The sequence below is a fragment of the Arachis hypogaea genome, chromosome 20, assembly GCF_003086295.3.
Source record: "Arachis hypogaea cultivar Tifrunner chromosome 20, arahy.Tifrunner.gnm2.J5K5, whole genome shotgun sequence".
NCBI lineage: Eukaryota > Viridiplantae > Streptophyta > Magnoliopsida > Fabales > Fabaceae > Arachis > Arachis hypogaea.
Window position 1 is genome coordinate 59,541,486 of NC_092055.1, and position 7,526 is coordinate 59,549,011.

Here is a 7,526-nt window from a genome sequence, read left to right on the forward strand (position 1 = left end):
AGATAACTACCCAATTGGATGAAGACTGAAAGCTTTCTAGTAAAATCAAGAGAAAAGATAGAAGAAGAGTAATGAAAACTAGTATTGATCCATCAAATTACAACAGAGCTCCCTAACCCAATGAAAGCGGTTTAGTTGTTCATAGCTCTGGAAATAGAAAACAAAGATGGAGAATACATCACGAAAATTAGAACTAGAAGTGCAGAGAAAGTAAATTATACAGAGAGTAGTTCCCAATTTCCAATCCCCCAAAAAGCTCTTCTTTCCTAATTCAAAACTACCCCTCTATATACTACTCTTCTGATCTTCTAGTTGGTTCTTCAAGTCTTGGATATGGGCCTTTGGATCTTGAGTTTGAAGCAGTTATCTTCTGCAGTGGACTTAGCTTTACTTGCAGAGAGAAAGTGTGAAGTAGGCAGGGTGTTTAGCTCAGGACGTTAGTGGCGTTAACGATAAGTGAGAGTATGGGTTCGAGAACGTTAGTGACAATCACCTTTTTCACTAACGTTCCTCACCCAGGGATGGTCCACGTTAACTTCAACGTTAGTGGCACTAATGTGACCACTAACGTTGCCTCTTGGTCCTTCGCACACGTTATTGGGACTCACCTTTCCCAATAACGTTGAGAGTCTTCCCTTCCCCCTACGTTAGAGTCCACGTTAACTAGGTTAACGTGGCTCTTAACGTAAGCTTGCCAATCCTTCGAGAACAGTGTATCAACTTTTCTTTAATTTTATCACATGTGCATTGATCTTTTATTAAATTTAACTATATATATATATATATATATATATATTTTCTCTTTTTCTTTTTCTTATTCTCTTTTTTTTTATTAAAAATATAAAACTAAACATAACATATCAATGCACATGGATTTTTAATTTTTTTGGTCTCATATGAGTATGCATCCGAATTCCCAATATTTAAATAAAGTAGAAACATAACATATTCCCTATTAACCCAGGTTTCCCACAGTTTCCCCACACTTAGTTAACACACAATCTCTATCTTAAGCTAACCAAAGATTCAATGGGATAATTAATTATTTTTCTGCTTAAGGCTAGTAATGTGGTAAAATACAGAACAAATGGAGATTAAAAAGGCTCAAGGTGGCAAACAAAGGTAATTCAAATGGTAGGCTATTTAGGATAAGTGAGCTAATAACAAATGATGGCCTCAATCATATGCAAGCATATAAATACACTAAACAATGGACATATAGAATGGAACAAAGCATAGATTGTAATCATAGAGAAGAAAACACACAAGAAAAAATATTATGGTTAAATAGTGTAACCATGCAATTAGCTCAAGTCTCACAGGTTGTGTGTTCTTTGCTATAATTTATGTTCCAAATTATAATCCTCAGACAAGTTTAACAGAAATTTTCAATTTAAATTAGTGAAATATCATAAAACAGGGTCTTGAAAGGAAACTCATTACTTTAACCAAGCAAAACATACATGCAAACAATTATTATCATGCAATCTATCCTATCTAATAAAAGAAAAACTAGAAATGTTGGTGTTAAGAGAGAGAAGTTACATCCGGAAGTCAAGGACTGACCTCTCCACACTTAAAGCTTGGCCCGGTCCTCCGTGCCATCAGTAAGGAGCAAGGGAGGCCTGGAAGCGTCGCCTCCAGTGTCTGGTTTGCCTTGGCTGCCTGTGCTACTGGATGAAGGGGAATCTCGAGTGTCCTTTGGTTCTGAAGGTGGGTGTGTACCAAGTATGAGTTCTTTCAGATAGTCGTATCGGCACTTGTTACGGCGCTACATTTGCTCCATTTGTCGGTCTTGCCGGTCGAGCCTCTCAAGGATCTGAAGGAACATCTGATAGGTAGATGTTGCTTGTGGTGTAGAAGATGGTGGAGTGGAGGAGGGAGGAGGATCCAAAGATGGATCTGCAGGAGAGCTTACAGAGGGAACTGGCGGCCTGATGTACTTGATGCATTCGCATATTTGTTATATTAGTTAGTCAGTTTAGTTAGTTTTAGCTTAATTTCATTCATCATCTTTGAAATAAACAAGAACTTTTATGAGTTTTACTTCCATGCATTAAAACACTAAGAACTAGGTAAATGGTTGCCAAATTCATGCAAATATTCAAGGAGTTTATAAACAAGTTGATGTGAATGATTCCCTTGAAATTATTGCATAAGATGGCAAGACTTTGAGGAAGTTTCTTTGGTTTATGATAGGTAAAACAAAGAGCCCCGGAGCAAGAAGGCAATGGAGCAAGAATTGGAGCAAGAAGCCTTGAGAATACATCAAGCTTGGCAAGGAGGCAGAGGACTTGCACGTTGCCAACTTGGGTTACTACTAGCGTGTTTGGTGATAACGCCAGCAGCCCTGGAGAGTGATTCTAGGAAGGGTTTGCACATTGCCAACTTGCACTACTACTTGAGTGCTTGGCAACAACGCCAAGAAGTAAAACTTGGCAAGAAAGATGAAGGCTCAAGCACGTTGCCAACCTGGAGAAAGGGTGTGTGTTTGATGGTAACGCAGCAAGCAACTCTGGGAAGCAAGTCAGAAGCTCATGCACGTTGCCAACGCCAGAGTCCAAAGGCGTGTTTAGAGGCAACGCTGCAAGCAAGGCCTTGGAGAGAAGTAATTTCAAAGCCTCAAGCACGTTGCCAACCTAGAGATGGGGGGGCGTGTTTGAGGACAACATCAAGGCAATGCTGAGATAGAAGACTTGGCCCAGGAAAGGGAGATGCACATTGCCAATGCCAGGAACAAGAGGCGTGTTCCAAGGCAACGCAGCAAGCCAGGATTCGGGGCTAGGAAGGAAGCAACCATGAAGAGCACTTCCAAGCCTTCCACCCATCGAGCACGTTGCCAACGCCAGCCTCCATTGGCGTGTTTCAAGGCAACGCTAAGCTAGAAGATTTTGTCCAGCTATAGAATAAAGAGCACGTTGCCAACGCCAAGATACATAGGCGTGTTCATTGGCAACGCATCATACAAGCAAGCTAGGCAACCTTGAGAATGAAGAGCACGTTGCTAACTTGGAAATGCATTAGCGTGTTTGGCAACAACTCAAGGCAGCTTGGATGATGATTCTTCAACTCAGGCACATTGCCAACATTGGAATGCATAGGCGTGCTCAATGACAACGCCAAGCAGCAAGCATGGAGCCTTGAGGAAGGCTCGAGCACGCTGCTAACGCCAAGTTCTGAAGGCGTGTTCTGAAGGCAAAAGTAGAAATTATAGAAAAACTTCCTTTACCAACTAGTGTGAAAGCTGTTAGAAGCTTCTTAGGGCATGCTGGATTCTATAGAAGATTCATCAAAGATTTTTCCAAAATAGCAAAGCCACTAAGCAATCTGCTGGTGGTAAACAATCCTTTCTTCTTTGATGATGAATGTAAACATGCCTTTGAAACTCTAAAAGCTAAGCTCACCACAGCACCAATCATCACACCCCCAAGTTGGAAATTGCCTTTTGAACTCATGTGTGATGCAAGTGACCTTGCAATTGGTGCTGTGTTGGGCAGAGGAAGGAAAAGAAGCTTCATGTTATCTACTATGCAAGTAAGGTATTGAATGAAACTCAAAGAAATTACACCACCACAGAGAAAGAGTTACTAGCTGTGGTATATGCTTTTGATAAGTTTAGACAATATTTGATTGGATCTAAAGTCCTGGTATATGCTGACCATGTTGCTCTTAAGTATCTTATGTCAAAACAGGATGCCAAACCAAGGCTAATCAGATGGATACTACTCCTACAAGAGTTTGACATTGAGATAAAGGATAGAAATGGTAGTGAAAATCAAGTTGCTGATCACCTATTAAGGCTGCCACAAGATGCATGTCAAGACAACCTTCAATCAATAAATGAAGAATTTCCAGATGAGCACCTCTTGCAGATCCAACATATCCCTTGGTTCGCAGACATGGCCAACTACAAGGCAAGAAGGACCATTCCACAAGAATACACAAAACAACAAGTCAAGAAGTTATTACATGAGGCTAAGTTCTTCTTCTGGGATGAACCATTTCTATTCAAAAGGTGCCCAGACGGAATGATAAGAAGGTGTGTACCGGAGGTTGAGATGAAGGACATACTATGGCATTGTCACAACTCAAGCTATGGTGGCCATTTTTGAGCTGAAAGAACTGATGCAAAGGTGCTTCAAAGTGGCTTCTACTGGCCTTCCATCTTCAAGGATGCTAGAGACTTTGTGAGCCATTGCAATGAATGTCAAAGAACAGGGGGTTTGACAAGGAAAAATGAGATGCCTCAGAAGTTCATTTTGGAAGTGGAGCTCTTTGATTTGTGGGGAATAGATTTCATGGGACCCTTCCCTCCGTCCTACACATTCAAATACATTTTGGTGGCAGTGGAGTATGTTTCAAAATGGGTAGAAGCAATAGCCACCACTACATGTGATACCAACGTGGTATTACAATTCCTAAAAAGAAACATCCTCACTAGATTTGGAGTGCCCAAGGGACTTATAAGTGATGGAGGAAGCCACTTCTATAACAAGCAATTAAATTCTCTACTCCACAAATATGGAGTTACTCACAAAGTGGCCACACCTTATCACCCATAGACAAATGGGCAAGCTGAACTTGCTAAAAGAGAGCTAAAGAGGATTCTGGAGAAAAATGTGGGAGCAACAAGAAAGGATTGGGTTTGGAAGCTGGATGATGCACTTTGGGCATACAGAACATCATTCAAAACTTCCATAGGAAAATCTCCATTTCAGCTGGTGTATGGGAAGGCATGCCATCTCCCTGTGGAGCTTGAACACAAGGCCTTTTGGGCCACCAAACTTTTGAATTTAGATGCTCAAGCAGCAGGAGAAAAGAGGTTACTACAACTCAATGAATTAGAGGAATTCAGATTGGAGGCATATAAAAATGCCAGAATATACAAAGAAAGAGCAAAAAGGTTGCATGACAAGAGGATCTTCCAAAGAACATTCGAACCAGGCCAAAAAGTGTTGCTATTCAACTCAAGACTGAAGATTTTCCCTGGAAAGCTCAAGTCTAGATGGACTGGTCCATACACCATCACCAAAGTATCCCCTCATGGCTATGTGGAATTACTTGATGAAGCTTCAAAACAGACTTTCACAGCTAATGGGCATAGGGTGAAACTTTATCTTGGTGGCCCCTGGAGCAAGGAAGAAAATCTGCACTTACTAACATGAGCAAAAGAGCTGCAATGTCAAGCTAAGGACGATAAACAAGCGCTTCATGGGAGGCAACCCATGCACAGGAGTCTTTTATTTTCATGCTTTAGTGATCAATAATGAGAGGTTGCATCATAAACATCTAAGAGAATAATGAGTGAACTAGCACATAGTGTATGCAAGGAACTCAGTTTGGTGTGGCCAATCTTGAAATAATTGCAAAAAAATTTCTTTTTACAACACTTAGTCACAAACTAAGTTTGGTGTCCATACATACACGGAAATACTAGGACATGGAGCAATAGTGTAGTTATTTCTTTTAGTGATATGAAAGCAATCATTAAAAAAAAAGTATGAATCCAAATACAAGAAATTCTAAAGCCTTTGTATTCTTGCTGTAGGGAAGTGAAAGAAAGAAGTGATGGGAGAATCTTTGAAGAGAAGTCACGGAAACACAAGGGAAAGAAAATCACATGAGTCTTGAATTTTGTGCATTGGAAAAAGCAACTCAACATGCATTGGGCACAAAGAAGCATGCTTCCCATGCTGTGACCGAACCATCAAGACCATCCCTCCACCATACATATGACTTTAAAACACTCCAACCAGGATCATCAAACCTCACTTTGCCCTTACTTCTATATCTACTACTCCCCATCACCACAGTTCCTCAAATCACCTCCAAGCTTGCATTTCTTACCTTGTTGCCACATCCATCTAAATTCCCTTCATAAACACTTTCTTTATGCTTGAGGACAAGCATTCTTCTAAGTTTGGTGTTAGAAGATTTCACCCTTGTGCAATTCAATTTCAATGGCCTCATCATCAAGAGCTAGGAAGGACAAGCAACTCGTAGAAGGTGAAGAACAAAACACCTTTGATCGAAGAAGATTCAAATCCAAACACAATGACCGCATCTTTAGTTGGATGTCAGGCAAAGACGTTGTCCCAGAGTTACCTTTCAAGCTAAGAAAGGAGGAATACTCTGAGATACAAAAAATAATTAGGAAGAGGGGATGGGAGCTTTTCTGTAACCAACCTCAAGAAGTGAGCATGGTTCTCATCCATGAGTTTTACACTAATGTGATAAGAGAATTTGATGATGAAGAGCCATACATGAGCTATGTAAGAGGGGTGACTGTTGACTTTAGTCCAAATGCCATCAACAGGGTGCTAAAGGTCAAACCAAAATGGTTCAAACAAGCTAGCTATGAGGAAAGAGTTGAAAATGATCCAAGGTATGTAGATGTGTTAGGTGACCTGTGCAAAGTAGGCACAGATTGGGTGTTGGATTCACAAGGACAACCACTCAAACTCAGAAGAGGTGATCTCATACCTCAAGCAAAAGGATGGCATGACATAGTGAGGAGATCATTGATCTCTACTTCAAATAATTCCGAAGTAACAGTGAATAGAGCAATAATGATCCACTGCATAATGAAAGGAGGGGAGATCAATGTTGGAGAAATTATAGCCAAGAACATCATTGACATAGCTCAGAAGGTCAAACAGGACAGCTGGCTAAGATATCCTAGTACTATTCTGCGCTTATGTGAAGATGCTAGAGTACCTCTCGAAGAATTTGAAGAAACTGACGTCGTATCTATTAGAAAGTCTCTCACCAAGGAGAGATTGGAATTTGTCACCACAACCCAATTGGAGAGACAACCTTTAGCAAGAAAAAAGAAAAGGAAAGAAGCAAGACAAGAGGAAGAGCCTCAAGAAATGGAAGAAACAAGTACCTTGAACATGAATCAACTCCAAGCCGCTTTGGAAGGAATCTCTGGGCAATATTCACGAATTCAAAGAAGCCAAGAGGAACAAGCTCAACAACAAAGGGACCTTTGGCAGGTAATGAATCAGCAAAGAGAAGTTCAAGTTCAATGGATGAGTTAGCAAAAAGAATATCAAATACACATGATGGAACTACAACAAGAACAATATGCCAAGATGTATGAAGCCATCAACAATTCAACTGTTGAATATGAAAGATCCATGGAAAAGGTAATACAGGAACAAGCTCAACTAAGGAAAGAGCAAGCTCAGCAAAGGGAGCTTCTCCATAGGTTGGATGCTAGACATGACACATTTCACAAAGAGTTCAATGAAAGCAGAATATTCAAGGAGGCCAGACATAGAGACAGAATTGACTATGATATATGCACCCAAGAAAAACTCAGCTACCTTTGTGGAGCACCCCATTGCTCAACCCACAAATCAAAAGTTTTAATGAAGCGCGCAAGGTATTTGAAGAGCAGGAACTTGCAAGGGTGAGATTCAATGCTGAGAGGCTAAAGGAGAAGATGATAAGCTCAGGAATATGGAAAAGAGAAGAAGAGGACTCAACAACAAAACAACAAGGAGAAATAAGAAAGAAAA